Below are 25,565 nucleotides of genomic sequence, written 5' to 3'. Positions count from 1 at the left end.
CAGACGCTAGCTTTGCCTGGGATGCCATGGGCAGGGTCCCCAGATGCTCTGCACATGGCCCGGGGCACCGCCTGAACACAGCAAGTACTGAAGAAATAAAACTGACGTGCACTGACCTCTGATAGGGCCTCCTTCACCATCCACATCTGTCTCCCCTCTGGACAGTAAAATCCACAAGACACGGAGGGCTTGTCTCACTCATCTTCAAACTCCCAGGGTCACCCTGGTAGGTAAAGGGGACTCAAATGTCTTCTGAAGGAAGCGACTGGTTAGCTGCCAAGTTAAAGGGCCTCTGAAATTCAGAGCTCTGCATAGGAGTCCAGCACACTTCATTATGAATGACTCCAACCACGGCAGAAGTGGCCGTGGAACCAGTGCTAACCAATTCAGGGTTTGTTCACTGTTTCTCAGTTCATTATCACAACTCATTCTCACAGAGCAGCCGCGCACAGATCCTCAGACGTCTACAGAGTGGGACGATGGCGCCAAGTCACGTGAACGTCCTGTTGCAGACTGGGAGACACCGGTCAGACACGGACCCAGGCAGAGCACAGACCTCGCGTTAAATCTGCTCCATGTAAACAGCACTCCCTGACAGGCCCTTTCCTATCTGCACAGCTTCTACAAATTCAACTCTCGCACCTGACACCTAAGAATACTGCACACCCCCATGTGAACCCCCCATTTACCTCCCAAATTGACCCGGTATGGCCGAGTACAAAAAATTTCAACATAAGGGAACTGGAGGGCATGTGGGACTTTCTCGAGTCCCTGCTGCCTCCTGATGGGAAGACCCAATGCTTCACACCCCTAGTGAAGGGCGGGTCTCTTCGGCCCCCCGGCTTTGACCTGGAGCTTAAATCAGCATTAACTAATTTCACTTTCCAGGACCAACTTCAAAGGCCTGCAAAGCCAGACAAGGGAGAGGAGATGGAACACGCCCTCACCTCAGACCTGCCGCAAGCACGCACTTCTCAGATGCGTCCCAAGGTGCACAGCGTGTCCGATGCCTGTTTCACATCCACCGACCTGCAGGTCTTCTATGCGGCATCAGCCTCCTGGGCACTGGGAACAAGAGGTATAATGGCAAGTCCCCTCTGCAGCAAAGGTGAGGCAAAGGGACCCAACGCAATGGAACTGACCTTTTTCTGACAGTCTCAAAACAGAAGGAAAATACTGTACAGCCAACTTCCCCTCACGCAGGTTTATTTACCTGTGACTCAGAGGCCATGACAGACAACTTCAGGTTCTTACCGATTCCTATTTTCCCCATCCAGGAAGCCTTTGTTTTTAATATCGTACGAACTTGCCATTTTGTAGGCCAAAAACAGCAAATATCGGCAGTTTCCTACAGTTCAACTGAATAAAATATGATCATGGCCTTTTGTGAAACCATGAAGAAAAGGTGGATATCTCAATATGTGTTTCCAGACTGGCTTTGTTCCTGAAGCGGTAACTCTGTTCACTCAGGGTTTTAGACACTGAAGAATAAACATCAATATCCCACCAAGAAAACCAAAAACATGAAATAATTTTGCATCCACCTTGGAACCTTTTTAGGACAAGGCAGGACACAAACTTTTAAAAAGCTGCAGTTGTCCCTCTGTATACACAGGGACATGGATTCCAGAACACCCCCCGAGTTTACCCAAATCTACGTATCCACAGGACTCCGCGGCCACCCTATGGAACCGCATGTAGGAAACGTCGACCCTCCACAAAGCCAGGATTTTTCAGTAAGGGTTTGGTTGGAAAATAATTAACATAAGTGATCCTTCGAAGCTCAAAACCTATGTTGTTCAGGGTCAGCTGCATTTATTACTTGTGTCATATCTGAGGCCTGAAAGCCATCATTCTCGGTACCTTAACGTGATGGTTAACAAACTAACTGTTCTGATTAGAAAGAGGAAAAAGCTTATTTTTAAGCTGACAATGAGAGTGGATGCGGCTACGGTGAACGGAGAATAGACCTAAGCAAGCACCAAGGTTAGGGTGACTGCCTGTGCTCAGACCCATCAGGGCCTGTTCCTCCATCTCCCTCTGCTGAAAGGGATAACCGCTTCTCCCCCACGACTAAAGGGCCTTTTTTAAATACTCACACGAGAAGTGCTATGAAAAGCTGAAAGGTCACAGATAACATTTTTAAAAATAAACATTAATGTAAGCATTTAACAAGCCCATTATGATTTAAAAAAAAATGGTATTAAGTTCTTGGGTTTGGTGGCTCATGGCCGTAATCCCAGCACTTTGGGTGGCCGAGGTGGGTGCATCACCTGAGGTCAAGAGTTTAAGACCAGCCTGGCCAACATGGTGAAATCCCTTCTCTAACGAAAATACGAAAATTAGCCAGGCATGGTGGCAGACGCCTGTAGCCCCAGTTACTTGGGAGGCTGAGGGAAGAGAATCACTTGAACCTGGGAGGGAGAGTTTGCAATGAGGCAAGATCGTGCCATTGCACTTCAGCCTGGGCGTTGAGTGTGAAACTCCATCCCAAAAAGAAAAACTAAGTATAAAATTTTCCTTCCAATGAACCTATAATTCAGCCACCGAGGTATCCTATAGCTACTTATTCAGCCATGAGATACACCACAAGAGATATAGGCGAACAGGACACAGTTCTTCCCTTCAAGAAGGCTGCACCCTCAACAGAAGGGAGGCACATACTCCGAATGGAATCGGCATAGGAAACAGATGCTGCTGCAGGTGGAACTGGCTGCACAGAGCACCCACTCAGGTGTCTGAGAAACAAGGAGCCGCTGGTGCCATCACCTTCCATACCTGAGCTGGGACAGTGGGGAGCCTGTCATCACCAGGGACAAAGAGCCCCAGAACCACACAACGAGCTTACAAACTCACCGAGGCGATGACCGAGCAATGTGTGTGGGGTGATGCGAACACGCAGATGTCAGGGTCACGCGCGGCATTGGTTTTGTGCATCAACCTGAGCGTGCCCGGGGTGCCCAGATGGCTGGTTCTGCATTATTTCTGTGTGAGATGCATGTTTGTCTCCGGACTGAGTGGAGACCCATTCTCGCCGGTGTGGGGGGCACCACCCTATCCACCCAGGGCCCGAGTAAAACAGCAAGGCTGGGAAAACTGGGTTCACTCCACCTGTCTGGCTGATGGGCCAGTGACATCTGTCTTCTGCAGCCCGTGCTCCTGGGTCTCAGCTCCTCAGACCCTGGTGGGATCTGCACCCTCCGCTTCTCAAGTCTTCAAGCCACACTCTCTCAGGACTATAGCTTGCAGGCTGTGGGTCCTGGGGCTTCTTGGACTCTGTAGCCCCTGCAGCAGGCCTCGCCCTGGAGACACACGCACACCCGGCTGGCTGTCTCTCTGGAAGCCCTGACTAAAAGTCGCCCCTAAAAGTGGTCTTCAGGGTTTCTTTCTAGCCCTAAGATCCCAGCGCCCCTCCTACAATTCTAGGCGGAAAAGTGAACGGAGACCAATGGACAGAGGTGTGTGCGAGGACACGCCAGGCAGCAGCACTGGGCAGGAGGGCACTAACGCTCACTAAGCAAAGAATCAATGCTGCTTGCCACAAAAATGAGAGCAGTAAAGATTTCTTCAAACAGAAATGAGTTTGTTTCATGATTTGCTCTTAATACATAAGAAAGCATAAAAGTAGGCCTATTAACAATTACATAAGTCTTTACAGGCCCTTGAACTACTTCTGTCCCCTTGTGTTTTTATAGAAAATAAGCCTGAGGTTAAAGAGAATAACGTCACTGGCCACAGCTGGGGCCACGCGAGGACACAGCTTATACCCCTGAGGTCCCTGGGTGCCCCATATCCTTCCCTTGCTGTTTATGGAAATATGGGAGAAACCAGGAGGTCTGAGCGTGGACATGGCCGTGCTCCCAGGGGCCGAGGAAAGCACCCATCTGTCCAGTCTTCCCTCCACCCCGCGGTTTCCTCTTACTCAGACTCTTGGGCTGACGTGGCCCATGCACTCAGCAGCGCCATCATTAAACGTTTAGCTTCGCATCACGAGGGCCTCCTCTGGCCTCCTCTGACCACTCCTGAACCTGCAGTCAGCACTAGTCTGCAGGACACGCGTGGACAAAGTTGATGGATCACGGCTTCCAATGAGGAAGGTGCAGGCAAGGAGTCGGAGAGCCGGGGATGGAGCAGCACTCACCCAGGGAGGCGAAGGCCAACAGCGGCCACCACCGAGGACCTCCCTTCCCACCCTGAGGGCAGCTCACCCAGGGAAGCGAAGGCCGACACCGGCCACCACTGATGGCCTCGAGGGCTCTCCCCACCCAGAAGGCAGCTGCGATCACATTTCCCATAGCACCAAGAGACCCTGTATTGAGCACAAACCTTTCCAACCTTCGAATCAATAAGGAATCACAACACAGACATTCCCTCAATCCAAATGGCCAGCCCACAAAACAGACACGCAATTATACACATTTCCTGTGGGAAAATCAGTCAGTCCCTGGGGCCTCGCGCCAGGGGTGGGGGAGCATCATGGGGAGACGCCCCAGCCCCAGCCTGGTTCCTCCCTCTACAGCTCCTTTTCCCTCCTCTTCCCCCCGCCCCTTCCCACCCCCTCCTAGCCTCAGAGGCTCCTTCCTCAAATTCTTTCCCCTTGATGAAGTCATTCATGCCCAAAATACAAGGCAAAGTCATGGGGGCTCAAGAGAAAATCCATACCGTGGCTCGCGTTTTAGATTCTCGTAAGTTTTAGAATAACTAAGCAAGAATCTTTGGCATGTGAATGTGGTCTGAAGGCATCTGAGCACAATGCCCGGCACTGGCCCGGAGTGGATCATGGGTGTCTCGGACATCTTCGCAACTCTACACCAATTATTTTGAAACACACCAGCAGAATAGAACCATGTGAATAGCTGCCTCTTAGTTAAAAGTAGGAAAAGACTCCAAAAGCTGCCCTCAAGGAACATCCTTCCCACCAGGAGTTTTCTGCATCGGGCCCTTCAGGCACAGGCAAGGCCCCCGGGCCCAACTCCCTCATCCCTGCGTCACAAAGCAGCAAAGACGGTGGGGAATAAAGCAAATGAAGGAGTCAGTCCCGCCCAAAACGGGCTCCAGAAGCCACAGCCACTCTCCCAGTGTGGGAGCCAAGTTCAGAGACCTGGAAACACCAGCGTTCCCAGGGAGGAGGGCAGAACAATGCCATTTCCCTCTAGTTTAGGGAGACACCACCGCACGTCCTCTGGCCTTAATAGAAGAGAGACTTCACATAAATGATTTCAATGACTCCACCACACAGAGAAAGTGGGCTAAGGGCTAACACACCCATATAAATGCCTGGCAAAAACACATTAAATGAACACACAGATAAGCAGGGTTCTCCTGTTATCCACCAAATATTCAGAAACAAATCCAGTAAGCAATCTCTTTGCAATCAAAAGACCAATTCAGAGGTGCAGATTAAAAATAAACATACAACTGAACCCTTAATACACCAAGAACCAATTTCCACGGAAGTGTTATCACCTCACCACCTCCCAGCTGAAGGAAGCAGCACTGGCCACTGACCAGCTGTTCACTCGTGGGTCAGTGAACGAAAGGCAGTGCTGTCCAGGACAACGATGAGATGTTAACCTGAAAAGGGCAAAATTGCAGAGGCTGGAGGGACCTTCCAGGTAACCTGGCCCCCTCAGTGGACAGAGGACCCCCGTGGGGCCACAGAGCCCAGAGCTCCAGTGTGTTCAGGGAAAGCACTCAACTGCAAACCTGATGATGTCCGAATGCCTTCCGCCCTTCTGCGTCTCTGCCCCACTAACAGGGAATCCGTGAATGCTAAGGAAATGTAACTCATTTTACAATACATGTAGATTTTTAGCAAATTAAAGATAAACAGTGACAAACTTTGAGAATTAACCAAAATATAGTTCAGTGAATGCCCAAACTCATAGCTAGTCTCCAAGAGGTGATAAGCTGTGTGTGGTGGTTAACGCCTGTAAATCCCAGCAGTTGGGGAGGCTGAGGCAGGAGAATCACTTGAGCCTAGAAGGTTGGGGTTGCAGTGAGCTGTCATTGTACTACTGCACCCAGCCTGAGAAACAGAGTGAGACTGTCAAAAACAAACAAACAAAAACAAATTAAAGGAGTTCAAATGAACTCGCCCATACCCTTTAAATTTTCATTTGGGTACATGGGGTGATCTAGTTCCTTTTTCCCTTGCAATACATGAATAATCTAATAATTAAATATAATCTAAATTATATGGGAAAATTTAATTATTTTCCCATTTCATTATTCCCTATCTCAGGGAAAAAGTTAAAAGTATTCCCTATTTCAGGGAAAAAGCTAAAAATCATTTTAAACCTTCCTTCCACAAAACAGTATACTCAGTCATCTCTATCTGCTTTATCATGTGGAATTCAGCTTCACATGTTTACAATGCAGTTTTTGTTAAACAGCGTTTCTGTAGACAGGCAAGAGGAAGAAACACTTGGTCTATGTAGAAGCAGCAGAAGACACGTTTTAACAGAAAAGGGAGAAGATACCACCGTGTGAATCTGGAAATTCTGTCCTCATCTTGTCCACACACACAGAAAACACCCAAGCACGTGCCTAGTGTCCAACAGGAGCACAGAAAGGACAGGGATCCCTCCAGTTGTTTAATGACCAGCCCCACTTGTCACCGCCACATAACAAAATCCGCACGGCAACTTCAGCACGTTTCATTCACGATTCCACGGAAATCAGGCTGAAGAACATACAGATGTTTTGCCCACATTTAAAAATCCAAGTGTGGGACTCAGAAATAAAACACATTATGGGTTCACTTAACTTTTCCAAATTTTTACTTGGAGAAACCTATAAAGTTCTTGTCAGTTACATCCTTAAGGTTTTCAATAATTTTTCAATGCAAAGATCGGGCAAGACTTGTAAAGAGGTACACACATACGGCCCAGCGCGGTGGCTCACACCTATGATCCCAGCACTTTGGGAGGCCGAAGTGGACAGATCACGAGATCAGGAAACCGAGACCATCCTGGCTAACACGGTGAAACCCCCTCTCTACTAAAAATACAAACAATTAGCCAGGCGTGGTGGTGGGTACCTGTAGTCCCAGCTACTTGGGAGGCTGAGGCTGGAGAATTGCATGAACCCGGGAGGCAGAGCTTGCAGTGAGCTGAGATCTCACCACCGCACTCCAGCCTGGGTGACAGAGGGAAACTGTCTCAAAAAAAAAAAACAAAGGAGGTACACACATACATGCCATGTTCTTCTCTCAAAGAGACGGGCCCTTTTTTAAGATTCCAGAAATAAATGTGGTTGTCACCCTGCTTTTGAGAGGATGGGCTGTGTTTTTTTTTTTCTTTTTTTTTCTTGAGACAGAGTCGCACTCTGTCGCCCAGGCTGGAGTGCAGTGGCCGGATCTCAGGTCACTGCAAGCTCCGCCTCCCGGGCTTACGCCATTCTCCTGCCTCAGCCTCCCGAGTAGCTGGGACTACAGGCGCCCGCCACCTCGCCCGGCTAAACAGACTTTCCTCTATGCACCAAGGATGCACCACGGGGGCAGTGCTGCCGCCGCCTCCCCAGTCTCTGCTCAGGGTGGGGCAAGGGGAGCTCCGTTGTCTCCCGTATACACCGTCAACAGGCCAGGTGCTCAGAAGGAGGCTTCCAGGACTCGCTGTAGGCATTCGTCAGCAGGGCAGGCAGTGCCTCGTGCTGGTGGGCATCCAGCAGTAAGGGGGTCTTGCACTTCACTCCCTGGGCCCAGCCCCTGAAAGAGGGGAAAGAGACACCTGTATCGTAACTCATGTGTATTTATAGATACACAGAGACGCTGCAGTGCAAGGTGCAGAACTAGAAGGAATCATGGAAATAAGAGGGAAGACATTTGGTTACGACTGGCAGAGCCACCTCAAGCCTCAGCACTTCCTGCCGGAGCCCTCACTGACCAGACTCCTCCAGGGTCACTGCCACTGCCTTGCCCAGCTCATGACAGGGCAGACAGTGACAGAGCCTCAGAACAACCTCCCACTCTTTCCTCACCAGCCCAGGGTACGAGCTGTTCATGAGTGTCCCAAAGCCTGAATGCAGGAACACAGAGGTGACTGAGCAGAAAGGGGGACAGCCACAATGGCCGCGGGTGTGCAGATATTGCGGGGCACCCCAGCAGCCCTTTCCGTCTTAAAGAGGACGGCCACGGGTGTGCGGATGCTCCCGCGTGACCCAGCCGTCCTTTCCATCTTACAGGGGAATGGCCACGGGTGTGCGGATATTCCCAGGTGCCCCAGAGCCCTTTTCACCTTAAGGAGATTTTCACAGTCTCATATCAGTCTCCAAACTATTCAGTGAGGTTGGAGGAGTATCACTGTGGACCAACACTGATTGGCACCAAGTAAGGGCGATTTTATAACCATGTCTCAACCATGAAACAATCAGGTCTTTGGCCATCTGGTCTAAGCTTTTTCTGTAACAAAGTTGGATAATTTAGTTGAACTTTGGTTTTCCAAAGCTTGTCACAGAAACCACATCTTCCTAGGTGTGGCTCTGTGGTGTCACGTGCACACATCAGTAGCCAGGCTTGCCAAGACTCACGGCATGTTACACGTTCACCTGAGAAGGCTGCTGAATCATTGAGGGCTCTGGCGTGCTCTGAAATGAATTTGCCACTTCAGCCTACACTCTACTCCCTTGTTTGGTTAAAGAAACCCAAAAAGCAGAATTTGTTTTGGCCAATCGCCTGCTGACCCAACTGCAGAGGTTTTAATTAGAGTACTTTCATTGCATCATAGAAAGCAAAGTCATATAGATCAACTCATTATTACCACTCCAAAGGTTTAGTAAATCTCCAGATAATCAGGCAAACATTTTAAGAAGCTACATTAAGGTTTACAATACTCAAAATTTAAAATTACATCCATGCTTCAAAAAACCACCATTCCCATTTTAGATGGCCAAATGCATATGAGAAAGAAAGAAACGTGCTGAGCGCATTTTTTGGGTAATCTTATGGAGAAACTGCCACTTTAAAAATGGCTCTAGTTCCTGGCTCCAGATGGGTGTGGTGGGTTGCCTCACTCAATTTCAACTCCACCTGAAGCTGGGACACTAGAAATCCATTCCCACACTCCAGGGCACCAGAAATCCCACTTCTGGAAACAGCCAGGAATGCAGACCTGTAGCAGAGAATTCTTTCCTGCCCACCCTAACTGTCCTCTGTGGAAGGCGACAGTCAAAGACAAGTCCACCCCCCTAGTCGCAACTGCACCACGAAGAACCATTTCAAGGTGGGAAGTGATTGATCAGTGGGAACAGGCAGTTTAGCTAATCACTTATAAGGCTGAGAAGTGGGGTTTGAAGGCCTGTATCTGGTCTTGTCCTCGGTAAATGGTCATCCGCCAGTCAGCCTAAGCCACATGGGAAGGGGCTTCTTGCAGTAAAAGTGGGGGCACAGTTGTGGGGAGGGGGAATGTCTTAACAATCACTGTTTTACAGGATCACAGGGCTCAGGCAATGTTCAGTATTGTCACACACCAAGGTTTTTACAGTCTGAAGAAAACTACAGTCCTAAGGTGTCAGTTCTCAAAGCCCTTAAGTTCCTCCTGCTAAGATTCCCAGAGTCTCCACTTCTTGCACCGAACCCCAACTTGCACAGGCACCTGCGTCTTCCTCCTGCAGCAAATGCAGATAAGAAGCTGTGGCTCTGCTGCAGTAATGATGCCATGCAGCCCTAACACCACAGCAGAGCAATGGCTCTGGCCTGAATGTCCCCAAAACCTCATGCTGAAACCATCTCCGACGGGATACATTAAGAGGTGGGGCCTTTGGGAAGTCCTGCTCTCAGGACTGGGGTTGGTGTCCTTGTTGGGAGGCCTAGAGGAGCCCTCCTGCTCCTCCACCACGTGAGTTCTGACGAGACGACCGCTGCCACGCAACACCTGTTGAGATGCTGCCGTCTGTGAGCCACAGGCCCTGGGGCACCAGATGTGCAGGTGCCTTGACCTTGGACTGCCTTGACCTTGGACTTTCCAGCTTCCAGAGCTGTGAGCAATAAATGTCTCTTTACAAATCACCCAATCGACAGCAGCCGGACAGAGACAGTAATGTCACAACATGAGTCACTTTCTCAGTGGGCCAGAGGACTCCCCATGAGCCACCACTGTAAAGCAAGAACTCCCTGGAGGATGGAAAGGGGTTCACAAGGAATTCTACCCAGCACCAGGGTGTCTGTCCTTTCTTGCAGGAAGACAGCTGAGCCATGGCAGGAAACTACAGGGTGGGTGGGGCTGGACAGTAATGTGTCACCTGCTCATCTAAGCCTCAGTCTCCTGCCTCTCATCACGACAGTGGGGGTAACACCCCCCTCACCTGAGCTGTTGGGGGAGGTAAGAGTGCTGGGTGATTAACAATTGTTAGTTCCACAGAAATAAGGCAAAGAATCTGCCCCATGTCTTATAAAACCAAATCAGCCCAGGAATTCCACATCACTACTAATTTGCATGGGAAAATGCCAGATTCTCCTAAGTTCTGGCATGTCATTTGTATTAATAAAGTTTGCAGAGTTTTCACATACTAAGTATATAAAACAGGAAAATAAATCATGCAATTTGGAGGCTGAAGCAGGAGACTCACTTGAGCACAGGCGGCGGAGTTTGCAGTGAGCCGAGGCCTCGCCACTGTACTCCAGTCTAGGTGACAGAACGAGACTCCATCTCAAAAAATAAAAAAAAAAAAGATTTTGCTGCTTCATACTAGTAAAGTGGGCAGACTCTACATGCCAACTCTTATTCAAAGGTCGCCTAACACTGACTCAGGAACTCTGGCCCTGATGTGCTTGGAGTTTTAATCCTAACAGTGTTAAAGACCACTCCCCCAGGAGCTCTGAACAAGTACTCCAGGTATACGCTGAACAAGACCACACACTCTGACCGAAATCTAACTTCCCAGACCCAAACTACAGAACCACAGAAGACGCTGCTTCTGTCCAACTTTGTGTTCTGCCATCGTTTGTGTCCATTATTTCCTACAAACCATCTCATTAGAATTTAGGGCACACAAAAGGCCAATACAACAGGGTTACTTTTCAAAGGTTTGGAGGTGAAGAACAGATACAATGCATTAGCTTCCTATTGCTGCTGCAACAAACTACCACAAATGCAAACCTCCTCTCAGCCCTGGAAGTCAGGAGTCCCAGGGCTGAAGTCAAGGGGTCAGTAGCTTGTATTCCTGCCTGGAGTCTCCCAATTCATAGAAGCCACCATGCAGCTCGGCTCACAGCCCCACACCCCTCCTACCACTGCCCCGGCCTCAGCCCTGCACCCCTCCGGACCCTGCCCCTGCCCCACACTCGCCCTCACCCCCACAGCCCTCTGGCCTCTATCTCGTCCTCAGGTCTCCTCCTCTGAGGCAGACCCTCGTACTGCCTTCTCAAAAGGCACATGTGAAGACACTGGACCCACCTGGACAACCCAGGGTCCTCCCCCATCTCACTGTCCGTTACACTCACATCTGCAAAGCCTCTTTTGCCATGGAAACTTCATTATACTAACAATCATTTAACAAGTCCATTCTAATGATGTGAAAATTGGCATTGTTTTCCTCCTAATGAACAGATCAGTCACCCTTGTAACCTATAAATATTTGACTATTAAATATACAATACTGTAGGAGACAGAGATGAGGAAGACGGTTCCTCCCTGAAAGACGACTCGACCCTAGACGGAGGGATAAACATTCTGAACAGAATCAACATAACTCAACATTTGAGTCGGAGAGGTCAAGCAATAAGACGTTCAAAGAAGCAACCAGAAAGTATGTACTGTGCCTGTAGTTCACATCTGCGCCTGGCGTCATGAGCACGAGCATGCGGACACGCACACAGGGCCCAAGTGTAAGATCAAATATAAGGAGCTTTCCACTGTAGTATTTAACTAGATCTTATTACAAAATAGCCTCCTGATTTTTATCCAAAAAGTTCTCTGTAATTAAGGAAATTAATTTTCCCCTAAAAGGCATTTCTCTAGCTATCATTCCATATAAACTAAATGGGCATATTAAAGAAAAAAGACAAATGTTTGACTTCGGGGGTTTGCCTACGACTTGAATAAGCATGATTTTCTTCTGGCCAAGCAGGGAGCAGCTGGACCAGACTGGAGGGAAGGAAGAACAAATTTCCACTCTGACCTCAGTTGGGCACCAGAGTCTTCCCTGTCAGAATGTGGGTGTGGTGCTTCCCACACACCAGCCTCTGACGAAACTCAGCCCAAGGGTGTGGGAAAAGGCTGTCTACTTCTGAAAAATCTACAAAGTGCAGACACATCAAAAGCTTCAGAAGACTGTAAGCGGCCAAGGAGACCACTACACCCTTGGAGTTTACAGAAAATGGTCAGCATCACACGTGCCTGAGGTCCAGGGTCAGCTCCCGGCTGCCGCGACGCCGTGAACGCAGCCCTGGCTTCCCCTCTGATGCAGAGAGCTGGTCACTCTGCCGGCAGCACTCAGAGCTCAGAACATTCTAGAGGAAAGCAACGTGTTCCTTTTAAAATGGGGAACCGGGGCAGCACAACTGAAGCTCTACGACTGTCTCAACTACTGGGTTTCGGGGTAGCATTAGGAAATCGTGAGAATCCAAATCTCAATTTCATACAGATTCCAGATTCACTGCAGGTTCCAGAATTTCCTGAGACATTCTTCCAGTTTATCACTCAGGATTCCCTTGCCAAAGCTAATAAAGTCTACATTCCTTACGGAAAACCCACCATAAGCACCACCACAAATAAGATCAACTGACTGACGCCCGCCCTTCGCACCAAACACAGAAACTGTTACTCACACAAGACTGTGCTGGAGGCAGCTCTCAGCTGAAGCCGAATCCGTGAGACTTCATTATCCCCCATTTTGGATCGAGTGTGAAGACTGTCAGCAAACCAGGGCCCCAGTGTAAAGCAGAGAACAGATCCTCTGATGCCTGCCTGAACATTTCCTTCCCACCTCTGTCTTGGATATTGAACACCCTCAGAGCTACTGAGTCACCCACATTTGCAGGTCATTTATCCAGCCACCAGGATAACACAATTATGCGATAAAAATGCCTTCTCAGGGCTTTGTCATACTCAACAGAGAAGCTCAGAAGGCTAGGTAAGCGCAAGAAAGGGGGAAGCGTCCTCCAAACAGACAAAAACCAAGGAAAACCGTGCAGAGACTCGAGAGAGAGAGCAGAAACACAGCCCGCTGTAGCCTTTCAGGTCCTGCTGGCCGCAGCCCTGCGTTAGGTGGCACGATTTCCACAGATGCATCCTGCTGGGCCCACTTGAAAGGTCCCGCTTGCGAGACACTCACCCCCACTTCCAGCTCCTGCAAGACCCGCTGCAGCCCCACTCCATCCTGGGGGCCGACTGTGCAAGTCTTCCCGGCGAGACCCCTCAGAGCCTACTCAGTGTCTGAGACTGGGAAGCACCAAGGATCCAGAAAGGCACAATCCCGTTCTCCTCGTGCTGCTTTCTGGGTTCCAAGTTGTCTAACGAGTCCTGCATAAACCACGGGCTGGGGAGCCAGCCAGGGCCCAGCAGCACCCAGCTCATGCGCTCCACTCACCCCACAGAGGCCCCAGCACGCTCTGTCCGCGGGGCAAGACACCAGAAACAGCCACAGTTCAGGGTTCTGCCACCCGCCCCGCTGCCGTCATTACCTCCTGGGATCTGAATTCTCATTGGTTGGAACGGTGATCCCACAGCTCCGCTGCCTAAATTACCTGCTGGGATCTGAAATTGTATTGGTTGGAAAGGGGATCTCATTGCTCAAGCACTCCCTGCTGCCTCCTTGCAAACAACATAAAAAATCCAAAACCCCTTGTAAAGAACGTTTACTATAACCTCAAAACAAGACACATCCCGAGACCAAGGAAGATACACACGCACATCTGACAGCTGGTGGACGTCAGTGACCGACGCCACGGCTTCCGTGTGGCGTGTGAAGCAGGAGGCCTGTCACGGTGACTCAGGCTGGGGTCTGAATGGGGGTCTTCCAAGCAACTAGGCAACCAGGACGCACACCCCAAAACCCAAGTCCCCGCACTCATGTACCTGGCAGAAATGCTGCGTGGCCATCGACACCAGTTGTGAACCAAGACCGATCTGTGTCCTGTGGCCCTCACAACGTCCGTACATGCCTGGGCCCAGCAGAGGCCCGCACGGCACCCTGCTCGCCTCCAGTGGGGCTCTCTCCTGCCAAAGGGGATGGCCCTGAAGTCCGTTGAGATTTCCAAAGCTCTACAAAGTCGTGCTTCCTCCTGCTTGTTCAGAAGGCCTAAAGCCCTGAAGACACCAGTGAGAATTGACCTAGCCTCTTAAGGCAGCTCAAATACCTAAACACAGGAACGCTGGACCTCTCTGCCCTCGAGAGCAGCCGATAACACTGGGCTAAGCAGAAGGTACAGATGTCACATCCAGAAGCCAGTGGCGCTCAAGATTGCATTCCAGGAGCCGCCCATGTGAGTCCCTCCAAGGCTTCCAAGTCCCACTTGATTGTTTTCATCGTATCTCTATAACATCAGAGACATTATATCTCACGGTATCTATGAGATTGTCTCCACTTTTATGAGCACATATGCTCCCTGACTTACCATGGGATGAAACTGTTCCAATAAACCCAGCGTAAGCTGAAAATATCCTAAATAGAAAGTGCATTTGACATCATAGTTTCAACTTACAACGGGTTCATCCAGAGGCAGCCCATCTTGGGCCAAACAATGCACTGAGTGTGACTAGTTCACACCATCACAAGGTTGAAAAAAAAAATCAGATATGTAACAATTGGGAGCCAGGGACCATCTGTATTGGGGCTCCTGTCTTCAGAGACAACAGAAACCTCTTCTTAGACAAGAATCACAATTTATAATCCTCAAAATGTTAAACTTAGTTTAACAATCTAGACGTTCAAACAAAGCCAAAGTAGGCCCACAAGGCCGTTTGTGCCCTTCACTAAGACGCACGACTCTGTAATAACCCTCACCACAGCCCCTCAGGGTGGGTCCCAGAGGCAGTTGAGGCTTGTGGCTACGGACACTAACGAAACCAAAATCAGAGTACGCAGGTGCAGTCAAGTCATATGACTTCTCTACTAGCATATGCACAAATGTTCATCAGCAAATCTCATCTTTGCTTTACCTCCCTCCCATGACCTAAAAAGGAGTCCACCACACACACACCTCACTTCAAAAACATAATTAGTACTTGCATTCAATTCTGAGCATTCGGAATAGACCTAATGGGTGATTAAATCTCTCCTCCAACCCATTGCTTAGTCTTCTTAGAGGATGAAGGATTTTGCATAACACAAGTCAACATATAAAACATCTGCTATAGAAACAGACTTTCAAGTGGTCCTCATTAGAGTGATTCAACTAATATACAAAGGACCCAACACACAGCAGTGTATATTAGAAGAATGATTAATTTGTTCCCCTAAAAATCCTAATATCTACACAGAAAAAATACCCAATACACATTTTATCATTCTTTACCAGTATAGTCATACAAAGGAGTATCACAAAAGCAAAAGAACACATTTGGTTTGACTCACAGTTCTAAGTTTAATATAAAATTGCTAAAACCACCAAGACAAACATGACTATGAAATATTTAACGATCTTCACCTAAATTCAAGTCACCATTCAACCACCAATACCTCTGCTCTCCTTACGGGAACTTTCCAAAAGTAAATTCTGGAATTAACAGGACAAAATTTTCTGGTGATAGAAATTAGGAAGAAATTGGTTGAAGGCCGTTCCTTGGCTGTCAAACTTTTTCTCAATAATATTTTGTAAAATAAAAGCGTCAAACAGATCTTTACATTAACTTACAATCTATCAAGCAATACTGGAGCAAGCTTTAAATATTAGCCACATTCTGTCAGGGCTGACTAACATTAAATCAGTATCAGTCTCATGTCTTGTAGGAGCCACAGCTCATCTTCTTAAAACCACTTAAGATTTCATAATTAACTCAATTAAACAATGTAAGTCATCTCCTTGATCTTTGACATGAAGGGGTCATTTTCCCCCAAAATAGTACCTCTTTCCTTGACATGATTTAATCTGTGGTTAGAGTATTTAAGAGGATTTCTTTCCTTCTTAGAAAATAAAATATACACCTTTCCAATATGAAAAAACTCTAACTGATAATGCCATAGCTTACCCAGGTCAAAAGCATTTTTTTTTTTTTTTTTTTTTTTTTTTTTTTTGAGACGGAGTCTCGCTCTGTCGCCCAGCTCAGGCTGGAGTGCAGTGGCGCGATCTCGGCTCACTGCAAGCTCCGCCTCCCGGGTTCACGCCATTCTCCTGCCTCAGCCTCCCGAGTAGCTGGGACTACAGGTGCCCACAAGCGCGCCCGGCTAATTTTTTGTATTTTTAGTAGAGACAGGGTTTCACCGTGGTCTCGATCTCCTGACCTTGTGATCCGCCCGCCTCGGCCTCCCAAAGTGCTGGGATTACAGGCGTGAGCCACCGCGTGTTAAAAAAAGAACCTAACTGCATCTTTGGACCTTATGTGAGGTAGTGTCCAGGGTCACTGGGACCCCTACTTGGCCAGTGTAGCTGGGTACCAATTAAAGACAGAAACCCAAGCATTCACTCAAAGCCCCTTCCCAGCTGTTCATCCTAGTGGAAGAAGCCATGAGTACAAACGAATGCGGCATTCTACGGAGGGCTTTGGGGATAGGCTGCTTGAGAACATCAAAGTGGCTCACGTCCCCCGAGTATAAAGCCAGTGACTGCTCTCAGCTTCCATCCACAGTAGCCAAAGTCTGGAATCACCTGAGTGCCCGTCAACAGGGGATGAAGGGAACGTGGCCCGAACACACACAGGAGCAATACTCCACCACACAGCGGAGAGCCCTGTCATCCGCGGCAGCATGGATGGAGTTGGAGGACATTACGTTAAGCAAACGAGTCAAGCAAGGAAACGGCGCATAAGCAGGAGCTGAGAGCAGATCTCATGGAGGCCAAAAGTAGGTGGTCAACAGGGCCCAGCAGAGCCCACTCATAAGCAGGATGGGCAGAGGCTGGTAATGTGCACAAACACACAGCCTAATGGGAACACGAGACCTACTATTGATAAATCAGCAGGGGGATGGCAGTGGGTCATCTACTGTGTATTTCAAAACAGCTAGGAGAGAATAACTTAACATAACCAGCACAAGGAAAAGAAACTATTTAAAGTGAAAGACATCCCAAGTACACAGATTTCATCAATATAGGGGTGAATCAAGGTATCACATGCACTCTGAAAATATGTACGTATATTATGTATCAACAGAAACAAAAACCAATGACAGAACCATTTGCGAAGCACGTGCAGGAGAAGAATGGGAAGCCTGACATTGTGTGGCTGTGTGTCCCCACCCAAATCTCATGCTGAACTCTAACCCTATGTTGGAGGTGAGCCCTGGTGGGAGGTGATTGACTCATGGGGGTGGTTTCTAATGGTTTAGCACAATCCCCCAAGCGCTGTCCTCATGATAGTTCTCCTGAGATCTGGTTGTTTGGAGGTGCATGGCACCTTCCCATTCACTCTCTCTCCCCTTCCAGCCATGTGAAGACATGCCGGCCTCCCCTTCACCTTCCACTCTGATTGTAAGTTTCCCCAGATGTAGAAGCCTGTACAACCCACAGAACTGTATGCCGATTAAACATTTTTTTTCCTTATTACCCAGCCTCAGATAGTTCTTTATAGCAGTGGAACAACAGTACAGTCCTCAGGACCAGCAATGTTTTCCTTCTACCCAGCGGCCAACAAGGTCCTACACCGTAGCTGGTTTTCCAAAGCTTTGCCAGAATGCTGAAGCTGTTTTGGGGATACTAACTTTCCCCATCTCTGGCAAACCAGATGGGGCATCCTATTGGCCTCTTACCACCTTTCTCAGAGAAACCCCACCTCTGAAACAGCCTCCACCAGGGGCCTCCTTCAGCAGCAACAAAGCTGAGTGTTCCTTGCACTTCCCTTCTTCTGAACAAGTAAACATCTTAAGCTTGTTTTTCCATCTTCCCAGCTCATTGAAAAAAATATCTTATGCTTTCTATTTTCCTAACACACACACATGGAAGAGAAGTGCCGTGAGGGCAGGGGCTCTTGTTTTCCCGGATCTGAGCCTGGCCCTCAAACACTAGCCGAATACTAACACGATATCCAGAGGCAGAAATGCAAATATCCATATGACTTCAAATACCCTAAGGACCTAACAGGCCGAGTGGCCCATGTAACTATGGTGTGCTGGGCCATTCAACTGGTGTCCAAATCCCTGTCCAAGTGAGCTCTTTAATTTCGAGACTTTTCAGACAGCTGTTTTGTTGTTGTTGTTCTGTTTTGTTTTTATTAAAGGGATATGTTACAATTATAATCAAGAATATCCCAGGCCGAGTGTGGTGGCTCTTGCCTGTAATCCCAGCACTTTGGGAGGCCAAGGTGAGCGAATCACCTGAGGTCAGGAGTTCAAGACCAGCCTGGCCAACATGTTGAAACCCCGTCTCTACTAATACAAAAATGAACCAGCCATGGTGGCAGGCACTTATAATCCCAGCTACTCAGGAGGCTGAGGCAGGAGAATGGCGTGAACCAAGAGGTGAGGCTGCAGTGAGCCAAGATCGTGCCACTGCATTCCAGCCTGGGCAACACAGCAAGACTGTCTCAAAAAAATAAAAATAAACCAATACTCCCAGTTAGTTCTTCACCAATGTCAGATACATCAGTTTCAAGAAAAATATGAAAGCATGTTTTTATATTTCAGTGTTGAATTTAACCATATCTTTTAACCATACCTTTTAAGAAGATATGAAGATAGAACTTCCTCAAGGATTGGGGGAGAGAAAAGCAGTTAAGAAAATCTTAAAACCTCAGGAGAAAAACAAGTATGGGTTAAGACCTCAAGGCAAAACTTTTTCTTTGCACTTTGATTTCAAAAGAACAGAGATGCCCAAATTATGAACTCTCCCATCTGCATTTTATATTCGTCTGTGTCCTTTGAAAGGCTGGAGATGGGATCCCAGGTATTTACTTGGGATGCCAGAAGAGATGCAGCTTCACACCCCCGACCTCCATGGTTTGCTTAGCCCCTTCACCAGTGGATCTCACCAACAGATGACACATCCACGCCTCATCCATGGCAGCACAGAAAACCACTTGGAAGACAGCCACTCCCACCAAGCTTCCTGACTTTGGTGTTTAAAATCTGCATCATTTAAAATCTGCATCTCATACGTGAGATTACACTCCTCCGAACAACGACATTGCCACTGTCATTTCACCCAAAAGGGCTTTAGGAAGTGACACGCGGTCCAGACGCCAGAGGTCGCCGGCCGCCTTACTCTAGCCTAATTCCTTTGTGCCTGTATGGAGGCTTCACAGATACAGCCCATTAATGACTGTATGAGAAGCTCAGGGCATAGACGAACTCAGTGCTGAATTTTTTCCATTTATCACCCTTTGTTTTGTCCAGAAGACAGCTGAGAAAGGCGGGGGCAGATCATCTCCTCGAGTGTAATGACTCTAGCCACTTCTCTTCACCCCAGGTCACCACTCAGTCAACACCCTTTTGAGAAACCAAAGCAATTCTGTTCCCTTCACTCTGGGTTCCAAGCACTAAATTCCTCCGTTTTATAAATTAGATTATCAAGCAGCCGTTTGTAATCTGGACTGCAATCTGATATGAAATTTAAAGCTAATTTAAGTTGCGGTAATAGCTCCTATTCACATTATAGATAAGGCATGAATGAAAACTTTAATCTGTTCATAGGACCAACTTTGTAAACAAACCAATTATTCAAGCAATGATTGTCTTCAGTTAGATGCAAATTACTTTGCTCATAAAAGATTTTCCAGTAGGAATTTTTAAATCCATGGTCTGTCTTTTCTGAGCCTGTCTCTGCACCTTCCCCTGAGTGCACAGCAGGACTTCTCAGGGCATCCCATCAGCAGACCCACTGAAGAGAATAAGCTCGCAGCCCCCAGCCCAGGAATCAAGTCCGAGCCCCAGCAGCCCCTCGTCCAGCCGGGGCTTCCTCACCAGCACAGCACCCAGAGGTCTTCCAGGTTTAATGCCAGGTGTGCGTGGAAAGTAGAGTGCTGGAAGGAACACAATAGACATTCAACAATGCAAATTCCCCCCTGGAACAGCCCAGCAATCCTCTGTACCTTCCCCCAAAGTACCCATGCTAGGCAGGCGTAGAGTCCAAGGGGGGTGCCTAGGAATCGGCATTTAACACTATTCTGATGAATAAAAGTTTGAGAGGTCGGTCAGCGAGAGGCTGTCGTGGCCTCCACTCATTTGCAGGCTCTGAAGAGACAGATTCAGGTAACAGGCCAGACAGGACAGGACAAGGATGGGGAGGTGGAGGGCAAATTCCACGGACAACCATCCGCCCCGTCATCCCCACTGAGACTCCGTGATCTAAAGAGAGGCAAAGCCAGGGAGAAAAGATGCCCGCACCACACGAGCGACTGAGATTTCACCTAAAGCATGCAGCATGTGGCTGAGGGCCAAGGTTGGGCAAGCCAGGAGCACAGAACGGGGTTCACTGGCCCAGAGGTGTCTCCCACACCCACACCCCGTGCAGACCTCCCAAGCACTGCCTGTGTCTCCTGCCTGGTTTAGTTCCTCCCCGCCTTCTACTGTGTTGGTTTCTCAGCCGCCACCCACCACCACACAACCCTCTCTACAAGCTTGGTGGACTGAAAAGAGCGGGGGCGGGTAAGATCTGGGCTCTGGGGCCAACGTCCTGCCTGAGACATTAGTTCCAACCCACCTAGCTGTGATGTGAGCCCCCGAGATTTCTCAAATGTGAGATGGGAAGGTAACTGAACCCACTCACCAGGACGGCTGTGCAGACTGAGATTACATATAGCCACACCTCAGCATCCACCACACGTGGGACCCCAGTCGTGTTGCCCCTGATGGGAATCCCTCTATGCCCCTTCTGCTACCACAGCCAACTCCCAGCAGTAGCTGTGGAGGGTGCATCCTCTATTCCCACTCCACTCCCCTCCCATCGCTCCACGCAGTGACCTGCCACGCAGCGGCCACCAGCAAATCCGGCCCCACTAGATAACCGACCACCAGCCCCCCCTCACTTTGGGGCGTCTTCCACTTGCAGTTCCGAAGCAGGCCGAGAAACCGCCCTCAAGGGCAGTCACCTGTTCCTTAGTGCATGTAATGACATGCCACACAGGACCACCAGCAAACCCAGCTCCACCATCCAGGCTCCTGTGGATTAACCGAACCCCCACCCCCCACCCCCCACCTTGGAGCGTCTTCCACTTGCGGTTCTGAAGGGGGCCGAGAAACCGCTCTCAAGGGCACTCACCTGTTTCTTATTGCACGTAATGACCTGCCAAGCAGGGCCACCAGCAAACCCAGCTTCACCGTCCAGGTTCTGGTGGGTAACTGCCCCCGTCCCCCGCTTCCTCCTGGGGTGTCTGGGAGGCTCAGAAACCGCCCTCCACGGGCACTCATCTGTTCCTTATTGCACTAATACCTCATTTACAGAAATCCACTTTGACTTTCCAGCACTGCACTTGTGACAATTTAGCAATCCTGCTTGCAAGCTACAAGAGCTTGAGGTCACGTCCACCTCACCAGTATCCCAGAGACCCAGCACTATCCCACTGTGTTTAAAATTCCAAAATACTCCTGCAAAATGCTACTGGCATTTGCTTTGCACATAAAATGTTAAAAACCTTCAAGTGAAACAAATATCTTCAACAGTTTGATACAACGACATGTGAGTTACACATCTGCCAAGTTGTAAAGCCTCATGCATTTATAACATTTTATGTACGGTGAAATGGTTCATTAATATAAATTATGAGAATCTCTAAGAAACAGGTTTTTTTCTGGCATTAGATGACCAAAGGAAAACTGGGTTCTGGCTGGCTTGCGGGCCTGTAGAGACAGACAGATCTGCTGACACAACCAAGCTCCTTCCCACTGATGTGGCCTCATCCCAGGCCCCTCACCCGGATGCCTGCAGGCCCCTGGAGGAGCAAGCTGACCTGTCCACATTTCTCAAATGCACAGCTGTTGCTCACACTGCAGATAGAGTTCAAGGCACGAGCAGGCCGCCACGCTAAAAATACCACGCAGCGTCCACGCCAGGTGACGGTGGTTTTCACTCCATCCCAAAGCCCCAGGTATGAGTTTACAGCCATGATTACCACATGGATTTTTGGACCCTCAAGACATACTTTGTTTCCTTTTATGCAACAAAGTTAAAAGACTATCACTCAGATATAGGCTCTGAAACTGTGGAATAATTGTTTGGGAACAGAGCCTCTGCCAGATCAGGATTAGCACTTGGGACAACACCCCGTGACCTCGGTCCAAACCCATCCAGACCAGAAGCCTCCCACACTGTAATTTCTGTGGATTTCTGTAAACAAGGTATTACTGCAATAAGGAATAGATGAGAGCCCTTGGAGGGCAGTTTCTGAGCCTCCCAACCACACGGCCACGTTCAGGCTGAAGCCGCACCACCTCCAGAAACACTGTCCCTCGCCGAGGTGTGCCTGGCTTCTCCCTTTTTCCAAAACTTAACAAAACCTGAAAAGGACAGGTCTGTGTAGAAAAACACAAACTACTTGCGATTCCTCTTCCCAGTTCAGGCTGTAGGAAGCTCGTCTCGGCCCTCACCGTGTTCTGACTGTGGCTTGGTTCCCATAAGAAATAAAGTCAGAATTCTAGTCCCTGTCTCCTGGGCAGTGTGGCAGGCATACATACCTTCAGTTATATGAGGAAAGGCGTGGCGAGCCCCCTTCCTTCAGTAAAACTGCAGAGTTCCCAGAACCCCGATGCCATCCCCCTCACACCACTGTGAACACCTGGACAGAGCACATTTCAATGCGTGCACCTTTGTGGGCTAGTTTTCTATTTCTCCACTAAATCACCCCAAATTTAGCGCCCTAAACACTGACTTATTTTCTCACATTTCTGGAAGCTGGAGTCCAAAACAGGTCCCACCATCTAACGTCGAAGTGGCGGCAGGGCTGGCTCTGGGGAAGCGACCGTCTCCTTGCCTCCCGCAGCCTCTAGAGGCTTCTGCATCCCCTGGTCCATATGGCACCCCCTGTCTTCAGGACCCACAGCGGCTCTGACGGCCCCTCAACTGGAAGACGCAGAAACGTCAGGAGACCGGGATCTAGTGCTAGGGCCAAGCCTCCCCACCCTCCCAGCTCCTCACACACTCCCGTGTGAGCTAATATAGATTCCACTTTAACTAGTGTCACCTGTGTAAGGGGTAAGTGCCCAGCTGTGAACTGGTTAACCTCGCCCACACAAACCCCGAGAATAAACTCACAGGCCATGGACCACTCCACAAGCAATAAGTGACCACCTGCTCAGGGACCTCCATGCCCCAGCAGAGCCCTCCGGTACCTCCTTGTGAGCTCAGACTGGCGGCAGGGGTCTGCAGCGCCACAGGGCCCTGGATAAAAAAGACAGCTCCCATGTCGGGAGGCACCCGCCCGCGGTTGGGTTCCCAGTACTTTAATTGCCCAGGTGGACAAGCCGCGCCGCATGCAACCCCATCACCAGAATAACGGCTGCACGTGGCGAGTGCACGGGTGGCCACCACTCAGCCCAGCTGGCCGCGCTAAGCACATCACCACCGTGACGCCCAATCAGACTCAACTGCTGGAACAGTCCCGGCATCGGCCCCCAACAACATTCTGGATCACAATTCAGAGTAGTGATTGCGATCAGGGCCACACGTGGCTGAATGTTTTTACAGGAGGACGCCACAGCTGGACTGACGCCACAGCTGGATCTGGCTGGACTGAGAGCATTTCCCACTGGACATTCTTACAACACCATTTTATTTGCGCTTTATTAAACTTCTATGGCTTTTTTCTGCTTATCTACTTTATGGGAGTGTTTCTTGTTCTTATGACTGCGGTGATACTTCAAGCTACAACTATCAATGTGTAAATTAGTTTGGAAGTCGCCTTATCATTAAACATTTCACAAGCAAGCAGTCAGAGGCACCTAACCCGGAGGCCTCTTTTCTTCTCTGAGCCAAAGCTACCTTGGACTCAAAGAAAACGGCACATGGAGAGGGGCTGGATCTCCAGCACCCATTCCTAGGGAGCCTCCTGGGGAGAAGATATGGAGGGAGAAGCCCTGGGTTATGGCACTGTCGTACTAAAGAAAAGTCTATTTGGGTAATGTAAGCACCAGACTTAAGAGATTAAGCAAACCATGAAAAGAAACCACTAACCACAGCTTCTCCAAAACAGAACTAAACTCCCTTTAGTTTGAATTGGAAAAGCAGAAGTGATGATCAGGATACAAAAAAAAAAAAAAAAAGAAAAAAAGAAATGACACAGTATCTGAACACAGGAGAATAATCAAGGGCCACTGTCTCTTCCTGTGTCAGTGGGAGCCTCGCATCTAAGCTGGATTTAGAAGGTTGCTACTTTGGACTGAAAGGTATCCCCAACTCTAGTTTGTAAGCAAGTGGAGCAGAATGCTTCAATTATTTCAAGGTTTAGCGGTAAAGCTCTGCAACTCTCACAACCATTTTAATTGGTGTGAATTTTAAAGTGACTCAATCTGTTGGCTGGAGTATCTAACGGCTTAACCACGGGGTCACGTTGGAAAATTTTTCCAATTGCTTTTGTTTTTCCTACTGAAGATGCATTTGAACGTTCTTGTAGTTTGCAGTTGGCTGGTTCTGATGTTTGGTCCTGAGGAGGCCCAAGTATCCGTAGAGGAAGAATCTGAAACCTCAAGCCACTCGAGTGCTGTCTGGGCAGATGGAGACCCCAACCCGAGGGCCACTGACGGGCTCAGCATGGGCGCAGGGCCGCCCGCTGCAACAGGCCACGTATTTGCCGGTTACAAAACATCATAAGCACACACCCCCAGGTGTGCACACACGCTCTGTACACATCTGTCCCTATCAACACCAGCACACACCCCCAGGTGTGCACACACGGTCTGTACACGCTCACGTCTGTCCATGCCAACAACAGCATACACCCCGAGGTGTGCACACACGCTCTGTACACATCTGTCCCTGCCAATGCCAGTACACATCCCCAAGGTGTGCACACACATTCCATACGCGCTCACATCTGTCCCTGCCAACGCCGGCATACACCGCCAAGGTGTGCACACACGCTCTGTACACACTCACATCCCTCCCTGCCAATATGAGTACACATTCCCAGGGATGCACACAGGCTCTGCACATACTCATGTCTGTCCCTGCAGCCTGAGTCAAACAGTCACAGAGAGGCAGAGAAGGAGGAAGAAGGATGCGATGGGCACTAAGGTCCTGGGCCAGTTCCCCTCCCTACCTCGGGAGAGACCCCTCATGTGATCCTGCCATCACTCACCCTTCCGCCTCCATCCTCCATCCTCCCACAGGGATCAGGAGGATGCCCACTGCACAGAGCTGTGATGAGCATGAACAGAAGATGGCAGGAGCTCACGCCAAGGTGCTGAGCACGGGGCCTACGGAGTGCTTCTTTCTGCTGTGGCTGACATCATCAAACAGAGACTGACACAGCTTCTGCAGAGAATGCCACTTGCTAAGAAACTGAAACGTGTGACCTAGGAGCCTGTGAAGGTCTAAGAACAAACCA

General features: G+C 49.1%; 1 long non-coding RNA gene across 1 annotated transcript; it reads right to left on the bottom strand.

Annotated features, from left to right (window-relative positions):
* On the bottom strand, positions 1-24,261 carry LOC139361637 (uncharacterized). Its single transcript, XR_011619222.1, has 3 exons — positions 22,905-24,261; positions 948-1,065; positions 1-223 (listed from the first exon to the last, which is right to left on the bottom strand). It is a non-coding gene; the product is annotated as an uncharacterized lncRNA (long non-coding RNA).
* Between the last annotated feature and the right edge of the window lie 1,304 nt (positions 24,262-25,565).

This window comes from Macaca nemestrina, unplaced genomic scaffold, assembly GCF_043159975.1.
Source record: "Macaca nemestrina isolate mMacNem1 unplaced genomic scaffold, mMacNem.hap1 Scaffold_79, whole genome shotgun sequence".
NCBI classification, from domain to species: Eukaryota; Metazoa; Chordata; class Mammalia; order Primates; family Cercopithecidae; genus Macaca; species Macaca nemestrina.
The sequence above is the reverse complement of the archived record's forward strand: the minus strand, read 5'-3'. Positions and strand labels throughout refer to the sequence as shown.